This window comes from Macaca fascicularis, chromosome 7 (assembly GCF_037993035.2).
Source record: "Macaca fascicularis isolate 582-1 chromosome 7, T2T-MFA8v1.1".
In the NCBI taxonomy this organism is placed as follows: Eukaryota; Metazoa; Chordata; class Mammalia; order Primates; family Cercopithecidae; genus Macaca; species Macaca fascicularis.
The window spans coordinates 84,832,013-84,844,123 of record NC_088381.1 but is presented as its reverse complement, the minus strand read 5'-3'; the positions used below and the strand labels follow the sequence as shown (position 1 = coordinate 84,844,123).

General features: G+C 51.4%; 1 protein-coding gene across 8 annotated transcripts in view; it reads right to left on the bottom strand.

The window, feature by feature from the left end:
- Positions 1–2,875, bottom strand: part of LOC107130176 (golgin subfamily A member 8C-like) — a 53,356-nt gene extending 50,481 nt beyond the window's left edge. For all 8 annotated transcript variants that reach the window (XM_073996832.1, XM_073996838.1, XM_073996839.1 and 5 more), the window contains exon 1: positions 2,395–2,875. The gene's annotated coding sequence lies outside the window, so the exon portion shown is untranslated. The remainder of the gene's footprint in view (positions 1–2,394) is intronic.
- Between the last annotated feature and the right edge of the window lie 9,236 nt (positions 2,876–12,111).

Genomic DNA, 12,111 nt, shown 5'->3' with positions numbered 1-12,111 from the left:
CTGTTCTCAGATACTCTGATGGAGGAATACTTAAGAAAAACAACGCATGATCACAGAGGGTGTTAGAACTCTTCTGGATTAGTGAGCTGGAGAATGCCGTGTAGATAAACATACCCATGCAGAATTAACTTGTATTTCCTTTAAATCTGCATCTCTTTAGACATTCTTTGTCTTCTAAAATCTAAATGGAAAAAGGAAGCAAGCAGCAGCTTCCAAAATGTAACTCACCCCTTCTTCATTTCCCTAAATTGATACATTCCAAATCAAACTATTCTGGGTATCTAAAGAATATATACTTAGCCTACAAGTCCCAAAGACTTTGGTTGCATCACTGATTGAAAGACAATTTTTGAAATGCTCATTTCAAAGCCTACCCAGAGAATCAGCTTTGTTGTTGTTGTTGTTGTTGTTGTTGTTGTTGTTGTTTGAGATGGGTCTCACTCTGTCACCAGGCTGGAGTGCAGTGGCAGGATCTCAGCTCGCTGCAACCTCTGCCTCCTGGGTTCAAGCGATTCTCCCGCCTCAGCCTCCCGAGTAGCTGGGACTATAGGTGCATGCCACCACGCCCAGCTAATTTTTGTATTTTTAGTGGAGACAGGGTTTCACCATGTTGACCAGGATGGTCTCAATCTCTTGACCTCATGATCCGCCCACCTCGGCCTCCCAAAGTGCTGGGCGGAATCTGTTTTAAAAAAGCTCTCTGAGGTGATTCTGACATGCATCCATGTCTGTAACCATCAGCCCAGTTACTATCTTTCATTTTACAAAGGACAAAGCTGAGCCCCCACCCCTCAAAAAGGGTAATTTAATCAAAACAAAAAGTGAGTTAGTGTTGTGAAATCCTAAGATGAATTTCTTTTCAGGATGTGGCCTGGTCCTCTTTCCAAAACCCCACCAAAATGACAGTATTTTATTGAAAAGAATAAGTCTGCCGCAGCAGCAGAAAAATAACAAATACAAGGAGAATACCCTGAGTGAACCAAAACCACAGGGACATGCTGGAAGACACAAAGTAGACTGAATCAGACTGCTGGGCTTAACAAGCCACAAACCCAATCCAAATAATGGAAGGACTACTTTTTTCCAGAAGAATCTAACATTCTTTACTGTACTTCTCCCAACTACAGTTGGTAAAGATCACCCTCTATTGATATAGGAAGCCTATCTTGATGGCTTCTTAATGTGAGTGTGAAATCCAGAGATAAAAGACAATCTTTTTAATATAACTCAACACAGCAGCAAAATCTTGAAAGAGACACCATCTCTGCCTTTTAACTCAGGAGCTAGAAAGCTCTCCTGCCAGCACCTCCCCATCCTCATGCCACAGGATGAGCATGAGTCTGCAAACCAGGAGAGGGAGGCCACAGCAGAAAAGAGTGACAATTCTGAAGACACCTGTGATGGTTAATACTGAGTGTCAACTTGATTGGGTTGAAGGAATCCCAGCACTTTGGGAGGCAGAGGTGGGTCATTTGAGGTCAGGAGTTCAGGACCAGCCTGGCCAACACACTGAAACCCCGTTTCTACTGAAGACACAGAAGTTAGCCAGGCTTGGTGGCGGGCGCCCGTAATCGCAGCTATTCGGGAGGCTGTCGCAGGAGAATCGCTTTAACCCGTGGACTGTCAAGAGACATAGGTTGCAGTGAGCCAAGATCGCGCTACTGCACTCCAGCCCGGGTGACAAAGAGCCTGTCTCAGAAAAAAAAAAAGAACGAAGTCTCGCTCTTATTCCCCAGGTTTGAGTGCAATGGCTGGATGTCCGCTCACTGCAACCTCTGCCTTCCTGGTTCAAACGATTATCCTGCCTCTGCCTCCCAAGTAGCTGGAATAAAGTCACCTGCCACCACGCCCGGCTAATTTTTTATATATTTTAGTAGAGACGGGGTTTCACCACGTTGGCCAGGCTGGTCTCCAACTCCTGACCTCAGGTGATTCGCCCGCCTCGGCCTCCCAACCTGCAGGGATTACGGTGAGCCACTGCGCCCGGCCGAAACACCGAAAAGCTTAAAAGCCTTTCCCCTTCCCCGCCTGGGCTCAAAAAACGCCGGAGCCGCTCTGCACCGCCCTGTCGCGGTCCCCGGAGCAGGCCGGCTGACTCGGGCGACCCTGGCTCCCGAGAGGGCTCCGGCCACCACGGGCTCCCATCTCTGGGCGCGGGGACAGGGGCCGAGACGGGCCAGCAGCCCCCAAGCCTGCCCCGCGCCTGGAGCCGGAGAGACGCGCTCTCCGCTTCTTCCTACCCAAGCCTCCCTCAGTCCCGGGGGCGGGCCGGGTTAGTCGCGGGAGAAAGGGGCGGGGAACCGGGGTCTCTCCCGGGCAGGCACCCCTTTGTTCCGGGACTCCAGGCGCCCCCTCTCCGCCCTCACCCTGCCCCGCGAGGCCTCGGCGCCTCACCGTCATGTTGCAGTGGAGCGTGAGCCGGCGGCTGCGGGCTCCTGGTTCTTGTGGAAGACAGATGCCAGCAACTTCAGTTTGGCCTTGAGCCGGGACACTGACATCTTCCACTCATCTCAGGCGGGAGGGGCGCGGAACCGGAGACTGTCCTGAGCCGCTGTCGTGGCCGCGACCACCCCGCGGGGCCGCCCTGCAGAGCTCTCCCAGCTTCCCCGCTCGCCGCCGCCTCCACCCTCCTGGGAGCGCCGCTGGAAAATGGCAAGAGGCACCGAGGAGGCCTTGGCAGGAGCTGTGTGGAGGCCTGTGGAGCTGCTCCCATTGTAACCGACTCCACCGACGGGAGGCGCGGCTCCTGTCAAGCCATAGTTTAAAAGGGCAACAGCACCACCGCCCCGCTACCGCCTGGGAAAGGGCTGCCCGCATCCCTGTCCCAGTCCGGGTCGCCCCTCGCCGCTCAACCCGGCGTGCCCCGCGCGCAGCCGTTTTGGCGGGTGCACGAGTCCAGAGCGTGCGCGCGCCTCCGGCTTCCCCTTCCTCCCTTGACCCAGCACCTTTCTGCCCAACCCATCTGGTCCCTTCCTCACACTGGCTGACTGGAGGCTTAGGGCGGCACAACCACCAACTCTCTCTCTCTCTCTCTCTCTCTCTGTGTGTGTGTGTGTGTGTGTGTGTGTGTGTGTGTGTTTGCGTGTGTCTTTCTGTCCGTCTCCCAAAGGCTGTGTGCTGATTTGTCTTTTGCGGTGACATCATGTTGCTCATGTTTTATGTTTTTCAGAGTTCATTAGTTTCTATTTGTTCTCAGTTAATATCTAGTTCAAGAGATTGTGTAAGTAGAATACCCCCAAACTGAAAGTCACCTAGGTAAAACATAGGAAAAATATGTCACCCATTTAAACTATAGTTGAAAATGTGTACACGTTAGTTTTGTGTAGCCAACACTGGATAATGGGTAAGGGCACAGGATCCCAGGGCTAGACTGCCTGGGTCCAAGTTCCAACTTAGCCACTTGCTGACTGTGAAATACTTGACAGCTTTAAGCCTCAGTTTCTTTGTATTTTTTTTAACTTAATCCCAAATGTGATAGTAAGTCTCAGTTTCTTGATCTGAAAAACAGAAATTATTCAATGAGAGTCTATGTGAAAACTTTAAAGTTTTTAAAGCCACTGCCTGACTCAGGAAAGTCCTCAGCTTTCGCTGTTAAAGTTTTAAAAGCCACTTTAAAGTTTTTAAAGCCACTGCCTGGCCCAGGAAAGTCCTCAGCTTTAGCTGTTATTAGCTATGATTATTATTGTGTTGGCTACACGTGCATTAACGAGGCAGGAAAATGCTCAAGGATAACAACCAAGAATCCAAATTATCTCATCAGACCAAGAGGGAGGCATATGTATGCATGCTTATGTTTCAGCTCAGAGCCCTTTGTCTAGAAGGCTCTTGAACTCAGAGGCCCAGGCACTATCAACTTTGCAGTGGAGCCATCACTTTTGTTGATCAATGAAATTGACATAGTGCTTTTTTTTTTTTTTTTGCACCAATCATGTGCCTCAAGCTAACTGTGTCAAGAGGAGCATGCTTCAGATGGCTGGAGTGAACAATTCAACTTGTGGAGGAATGAGAAATGTTACTGTTGAGACAAGAAACATAAAACCCCAGGGTAAGGTAGGAATCACTGAAAGTCAGGCAAAGGAACCGGCATCCAGTAATGAGTTAGGCTTTGCCGGCTTCTGGCCCTACAGATGGCTCTTTGGAGAGGGAGAAAATTAAACCAGGCCTGAGGGCACAGATCCTAAGGGAATGCTGGCAGCTCTAGGCTGTCTATGGAAGAGAAGCAGAGGGTGGCACCTAGTGAAAGAGGGGGCTGGGGGACATAGCTTGAGCCTGTGTTTACAGATGGAGTCTCCTGATTCTTGCAACTGGGGAAGGAGATCGTGCCTGGATCAGGGGACCTCAAATCAGAACTCTTCCCACCCACACCCCTTCTTTTTCAGGCCATCTTTCATTGCAAACAACAGATAAACTAGTTGGAAAGCTCAGCAGATTCTCACGGTGGTGCTTAGCAGGCCAGGCCTAGCTGCCCTTTAACCTGTGACTGAGGATGATGCCACTGGCCTGTAAGCACACATTGGAAAATCTTTACATCCAGGGACACTCCATGCCACACAGAGACAGCTGTGCATGGTTCTTTAGGTTTGAGGTGCTGTCCTGGCCGTTGCCTTATAAATATGTCGGATTAAAATGGGTTGCCCTGGAGCTTATCTAACCTTTATCCTCCTCCACTCCCTGCCCCAAAATGAAGGAGCTGCTAGTTTTGTTTGCTTTATGGAAGATGGATCTGTCATTGTTCTTAGAACCTTTGGAGAAAGATTTCTTGGGAGGAAGCTATCCTGAACCCCCAGATATTTTCTCATTTACTGGTGCACCAGCTTTAGAGTCTTAAGTCTTCATCCTGGCTCAGCCACCCTCCAGCTGTGTGACCTTTGAGAAGTTGCTTGTCTACACTGAGTCTCGTTGTCACCTATGAGTGGAGGCTGCTACATTGCAACTGTTTGGAGCACCTACCCACAGGCACTCTTACAGCGTGATGGTGAAGATAAAATGCAATAATAAGGCTGAAGGGGGAGGATCGCTTGAAGCCAGGAGTTCAAGACTAGCCTGGGCAACAAAGCCAGACCTCATTTCTGTGAAAATGTTTTTTAAAAAATGAGCTGGACTTGGTGGCTTATGCCTGTAGTCCAGCTACTCGAGAGGCTGAGGTGAGACCACTTGAGGCCAGGAGTTTGAAGCTGCAGTGAGCCGTGATCACGCCACTGCACTCCAGCCCAGGCAACAGAGGGAGACCCTATCTCAAATAAATGAATAAGTACATAAATAAAATAATAAAATAATGCATGCAATTACTACACTAGTACGTGATCAGGCACATGATAAATGCTCGATAAATGGTAGCCCCAATAAACTTTGTAATGTTTTGGGAGAGGGTGTTCTTTGGACTCAGCCCAGTGACAGAAGCATTGGAAAAGACTGATGTGTATGATGGCTGTTTCCTAAAAGTACAGGCCTGTACCCCCAGGGACCCGAGGCATTGGCTCCATGGGGCACCTTGTTCTATTTACACTTGTTTTGGGCAGCACCGATTGCCCTAGGGCTAAGCAGGACTGCCACCACTGACTCGATGGCCAAGAGTATCCCCCTCCCCAAGCTAGCCATGGGAAAGCCACTTGCATCATAAGACTACAGGAAATCAAAGGGAATAAAAAGCACGATTTAGTCAGCTACTCTCCAGCTGATGGGCATAGATTTTTGCTATTTTGAACAGAGTTGTTAGGAACATTCCTTGTCCACATCCCCTGTTTTATATAGACAAGAATTTCTCTTGGATGTAGAGTAGAATTGCTGGGCTGGGAGGAGTGTGAATATTCAACCTTATGAGATGGAGTCAAACTGTTTTCCAAGGTGGTCATACCAGTGTATACTCCCTGCAGCAGTTCTTAAGAGATCTCGGGATCTCTATCTTCTGGTAAGGTCAAAAAGAATAAATCCCAGCTATAAACAACAATAAGAATCTTAGCAATATACTATTAAGTGAAAAAAATAAATTCTAGAAGGATGCATACAGCATACTTTATATAACTTGGAAAAGAAAATGTATATGCAGGCCGGGCATGGTGGCTCATGCCTGTAATCCTGACACTTTGGGAGGCCAAGGCAGGAGGATTGCTTGAGGCCAGGAGTTCAAGACCAGACTAGACAACATAGCAAAACCCTGTCTCACCAAACACTAGAAAAATTAGCCAGGTGTGGTGGTGCACACTTGTACTCCCAGTTACCCATGAGGCTGAGGTGGGAGGATCTCTTAAGTTTAGGTGTTCAAGGTTACAGTGAACCATGATTGCACCACTGCACTCCAGCCTGGGCAAGAGAATGAGACCCTGTCTCTAAAGAAAAGGTAAATAAGTAAATAAGTAAAATTTAACAACAAACTGTGGGCCGGGTCCGGTGTCTCATGCCTGTAATTCCAGCACTTAGGGGAACTGAGTTGGGCAGCTCACGAGGTCAGGAGTTCAAGACCAGCCTGATCAACATGGTGAAATGACGTCTCTACTAAAAATACAAAAATTAGCCAGGCATGGTAGTGCACGCCTGTAATCCCAGCTACTCGGGAGGCTGAGGTAGGAGAATTGCTTAAATCTGGGAGGCAGAGTTTGCAGTGAGCTGAGATTGCACCACTGCCCGCCAACCTGGGTGACAGAGCAAGGCTCTGTCTCAAAAACTAAACTATACTAAAATTTTTAAAAAAATTTTTAAAGTTGGGTTTTTGACAAGATAACATTGACAAACAACAGGAAACATGACAACTGATACTGCAAAAACTCAGGCCGGGTGAAGTGGCTCAAGCCTGTAATCCCAGCACTTTGGGAAGCTGAGGTGGGTGGATCACGAGGTCAGGAGATCGAGACCATCCTGGCTAACATGGTGAAACCCTGTCTCTACTAAAAATAACAAAAATTACTCTGGCGTGGTGTCAGACACCTGTAGTCCCAGCTACTCAGGAGACTGAGGCAGGAGAATGGCGTGAACCTGGGAGGCAGAGCTTGCAGTGAGCTGAGATTGCACCACTGCACTCCAGCCTGAGTGACAGAGTGAAACTCTATCTCAAAAAAAAAAAAAAAAAAGTAAAAAAAACAACAACAAAAAACCAAACCCTCAAAGGATCACTAGTGGCTATTATTAGCAAATATATGCAAAGAAATAGGAAAACCTACTAAAAATGGATAAAGTTCCAGACACATCTAGACTACCAAGATTAAATCATGATGAAATCCAAAACCTGAACAGACCAATAACAAATAATGGGATTGAAGCGGTAATAAAAAGTTTCCCAGCAAAGAAAAGCCTGGGACCTGATGATTCACTGCTGAATTCTAGCAAATATTTAAAGAAGAACTAATACCAACCTTAACCAAACAATTCCAAAACTAGAGAAGGAGGGAATACTTCCAAACTCTTTCTACAAGGCTACTATCGCCCTGATACCAAAACCAAAGATACATCCAAAAAAGAAAACTACAGGCCAATATCAATGATGAATATTGACGCAAAAATCCTCAACAAAATATTAGCTAACTGAATTCCACAAGCATTAAAGTTGGGGTGCAGTGTCCCAGGTTCACTCAACCCTTCCCGTTTTCCTCTCTGTGTGTGTCTACTTTGCTGTGTTCCCTGGGGGCAGCGGCGGTGGCAATGTTGGTGCGTGGGCCTCCCAGGACAAGGGGAAAGTGAGTGTGCCCTTTTCTTGCCTCCTGCCGGGCATCTGCAGCCTAGCACAACTTTGTCCAGGTCTCCAAGCCGAGGACCTGGAGATGTTCTTTTCCAATTTCTGGATTGGTAGCTTGAGGCAAATTCTGGGCACTAGAGTCAGAACTAAGAAGAGACTGAATCAGGGGAATCTGGGGTCCTGAGAGGCAGAGACCTGAAACCGTCTAGAGCCGTGTGGGGAGTTGGGTGCGTGTTCAGGCCAGTTGCTTCTCTCTGTGCCTCAGTGTTCCAGGTACCCTTAGAGGGGCTGAGATCCTAGGGATTCCTGGAGCCTGGCTGCATGGCCTGGCCATCCTGATGCCCTTGTGTTCTCCATGACAGGGCAGCAAAGCCGAGGAGAATGGCTCCAACAGCTTCATGCACTCCATGGACTCACAGCTAGAGCGGCAAATGGAAACCACCCAGAACCTGCAGGACTCACACATGGCCATTGTCAACAACACCATGTGGGACCTCATGGTTGGTGTCACGCCCAAGACCATCATGCATGTCATGATCAACAACGTGCATGCACCGCCTCATGGGGGCAGGAGGCTCCTGTGGCACTGGGGGTGCAGATAGCCATGCTGGCCTGGGGGAGATGCTAACCAGCCCTATGGGACCAGGTCCAGGGCAGAGCTGTGTCATGGAAATATAACATGGGACTGAGGACAGTGACCCATGCCTGTAATCCCAGCACTTTGGGCGGCCAAGGCGGGAGGATAGGTTGAGCCCAGGAGTTCAAGACCAGCCTGGGCAACATAGTGAGACCTGGTCTCTACACAAAAATTTTAAAAATAGCTGGGCTTGGTGGTGGCACGTGCCTATAGTCCTTGCTACTCTACAGGCTGACATTGGAGGATCACTTTGAGCCTGAGGTTGAGGCTGCAGTGAGCGGTGATCTCGCCCACTGTACTCCAGCCTTGTGACCGAGTGAGATCCTATCTCCAAAAAAAAATTTATTTAAAAAACTGAGTAGACAGGTGTGCTGGTGGCATGATAGGTCCTGGGTCCCCTCCCAGACCTGTGACCTTGGACAGGTGACTTTTCCTCTGGACCTCAGTGTCCCTATCTGAGTGAGAAAAGGGCAGTGGGGAGGCAGATCTTTGAGTCTAAGTGGTGTAGAAGCCGCGTCTGAAAAGCCATACTCAGGGCTCCAAGTCCAGCACACAGACCCACCAGGGCCTGGCAGGAGGCCAGCGCAGCACAGGCATCAGGTCCCAACCTCCTTCCCTCTTTGCCCACTCTCAGACCAAGGAGTTCATCTTCTCGGAGCTGCTGTCCAACCTGGCATCCTGAAATTGAACCTGCAGGACAACCAGGTGTCCTGTCCCTGTACTCACGTGGGGACCAGAACATGCTGATGGAGGAGTCAGCAGAGCAGGCACAGCGGTGCGCCGAGATGCTGCGCATGCACCACGTGTTGAAGGAGGCACTCAGCATCATCGGCAACATCAACATGGCCACCATCAGCACGCCCACGGGGTCTGTGGACAACTCCTGGCTGTAGGTGCCGAGAGTCCTTGCTGGATGCAGGTACCAGGGCTGGCCCCCAAGGCCCCAAAGTCCCCCAGCCCCCATGGCTGAGCCTGGGGCTCTTGGAGCAGGCTCTGTGCCCAAGCTGACAGACGTGGGTGCTCTCTGGAACCATCAGAGAGCTCATGGTTTATGGTGTAAGGGCTTAGAGCTTGGAGGGGGTTGTGTGTGGGGCTGCACTCTGAGGCAGCCAGAGGCCTAGGAATGTCATCCTGGGCCCACCGTACCTGTTGTGCAGTCTGAGTCATGCTGCCAGGGCAGAGTATCCAGCTCCCAGTCTGGGAGTGCTGAGAGCCAAATCCATTGCAGAGGAGGGGTGAGTCAGGGTCATACCTCCTCTATCTGTCGGCAATCCAGTAGTGATCTAGGATAAAACCTCGAGAGTCCCATACACACGGTCAACCCACAACACACCTCACAGGCCAGGTAGGGACACACAGCCCCCTTCTCTCCCTCCCAGGTACCATCATAGCTGCCAGCGTGTGACGGAAGGCAGGATCCCTGGCCACCGCTCAAGCACCATCGCCGGTCAGCAGGCTCACGCACCTTGGCCTGTTGCTTCTAGAGGTCGCCTCTGCTATTCAACCAAGGGGACCACAGTGCCTGGTGTCCCGGCTGAGCTCTGCCCGGCAAGCCCGCCCACCTTCCCTGCCATGGACTCTCCCTCTTCTGCTTTTCCCAGCAGGAAGGGCCCTGCCTCACTTACGCGACCTGCAACCCCCAACAAGCTGAGGCTTCCCTCTTAGGCTTATAAGTCTATAGCCAGTGGAATCCAGCTGCCTGCCTTCCCTGTTTCCCCCAGGGTCCCTTCAGAGGATCCTGGGCATTCTGACCACCCAGAGGGTTCTCCAGTGATCACTCCAGCCATCCATCCCTTTTAGCTTCATCATCCTGGTTCAAGCAGTGTTCCTTCTCTATCAGGCCTGGTGGCTGTTGCGTTGGGCTCCCCAAGGCGAGAGGTGGCCCCGGACCGGTGGGTTAGAAGACAGGGTGACTAGAGAAGAGGGAAGCCCGAGGAGGCTGAGCACTGGTCTGACCGGTGCATGCATTACCTGGGTGCTGTGGAAGAGGCCAGCGTGCGTGGGGTGGGGAGGGCTGCCACAGCCCCCAGGCACTACCTGTGAAGCTCCGGCTCCTCCCTCCATCTTCCTCCCCTTTCCCTTCCAGCCCCTCTTTTCCAGGAACCTTGACACGCCCACACCTGTGCCCTCCCCTCCCCGGTCCTCCCACAGCTGCTGTGGCACACCTGTGCTCTGCACTTGCCTCATCAACTCTCTGCTAACTTTTCTCTCTCCTGTTTTCTCTCTGCTTTCTATCCAACTGCCAGCCGATCGGGTCCGGCAAGTCCATCCCATCCTGAGAGCCCCAGGCCCTCCTTTGACCTCTAAACAGATCCCTCCTCTTCTTGGAGACCTCCCTTTCCAAGCCTGCCTGGGCAGCCGTTCTGTGATTTGACAGTGGCTCCCCCAGCCCCAAAGCCTGTCCCCTTCATCTGTGACTTGGTCTGTTGTAGTGGTGAGCTGACACCTCCAGGTGTGACTGTTGCTGAAAACTTGTGCCCCCCTCTGTGGTACGCCCCTGCCCTGGTCTATAAATATCTATAAATACACCTACACACACACACACACACACACACACACACACTCCTACACGTGGCTGGCCGCCTTGCCTCTAGCACTGGGAATCAGTCACCGTGCTGTCCTTTTGGAGTCTTGTGTGCCAATAAGAGAAAGCTGTTCCCTGACATTGCCCCTCCAAAGTGCAGCACCTCCAGTGAGCCTCCCTGTCCTGCCCGGCCTACGGACAGCCAGCCCCTGCCATCTCTCCCGCCCCCCAGCAAGCATGGGAGTGCTGTGCAGGCAGCCGTGTGGCCTGACAGTCTCTACCAGTCCTGCTGTCCCGCAAACCCATTTCTGGATGGCGGGGAAATGTGTCCTCTGCTGGCTGTGTTCTCTGTGGAGCTCAGAGGAGGGGAAAGGCCAAGCTATTTCTAGGGTGCTATTGGGAGCAGTGAAAAGGCCATACCCTGGGCCGGGCGCGGTGGCTCAAGCCTGTAATCCCAGCACTTTGGGAGGCCGAGGCGGGCGGATCACAAGGTCAGGAGATCGAGACCACAGTGAAACCCCGTCTCTACTAAAAATACAAAAAATTAGCCGGGCGCGGTGGCGGGCGCCTGTAGTCCCAGCTACTCAGGAGGCTGAGGCAGGAGAATGGCGTGAACCCGGGAGGCGGAGCTTGCAGTGAGCCGAGATCGCGCCACTGCACTCCAGCCTGGGCAACAGCGTGAGACTCCCTCTCAAAAAAAAAAAAAAAAGAAAAGAAAAGGCCATACCCTTTCCAAGGGGCACTTTTCCTGGAAAGCCCCTGGAGCTTCCCTGGCTCTTATCCTGTGAAGCTGGCTTTGGCCACCAGGGGGCAGGGCCATGAACTCAGCCTGGAGGGAGCCTGCCGGGTAGCTGGCACTCAGGAGGGACAGAAAGAACAGGCCACCAGGTGCAGACAGGAGAGGGAGGCAAGGGGACAGAATGGAAGACGCCTGGGGTGGGTGGAAGTCAGTGCCCTTAGGTGCTGGTACCTGTCTTCCCGGCCACCGCTAGATCAGGCTTCTGAGCCTGTTGGCTGTCAGGGCCGGACTGCGCCCCCTAGGCGCCATGGCAGTCCCCGTGGAATCCCCTAGGTGCCACCAGGCAGCATACAGGTAACAAGCCTGGAAGGTCCCCAACAGCCTCGCTGGACATGCTGAAGACACTCTGGGACTCCTCGTTTGGTGGCACAAACTCTAGGACCCAGTGAGGGAAACGGGAGCACACCAGGCTGAGGAGTATGGTTAAATCTGTTTATTCCAAAATAAAAAGCAAAATAAACAGGAGTCGCATCACCAGGGAGCCA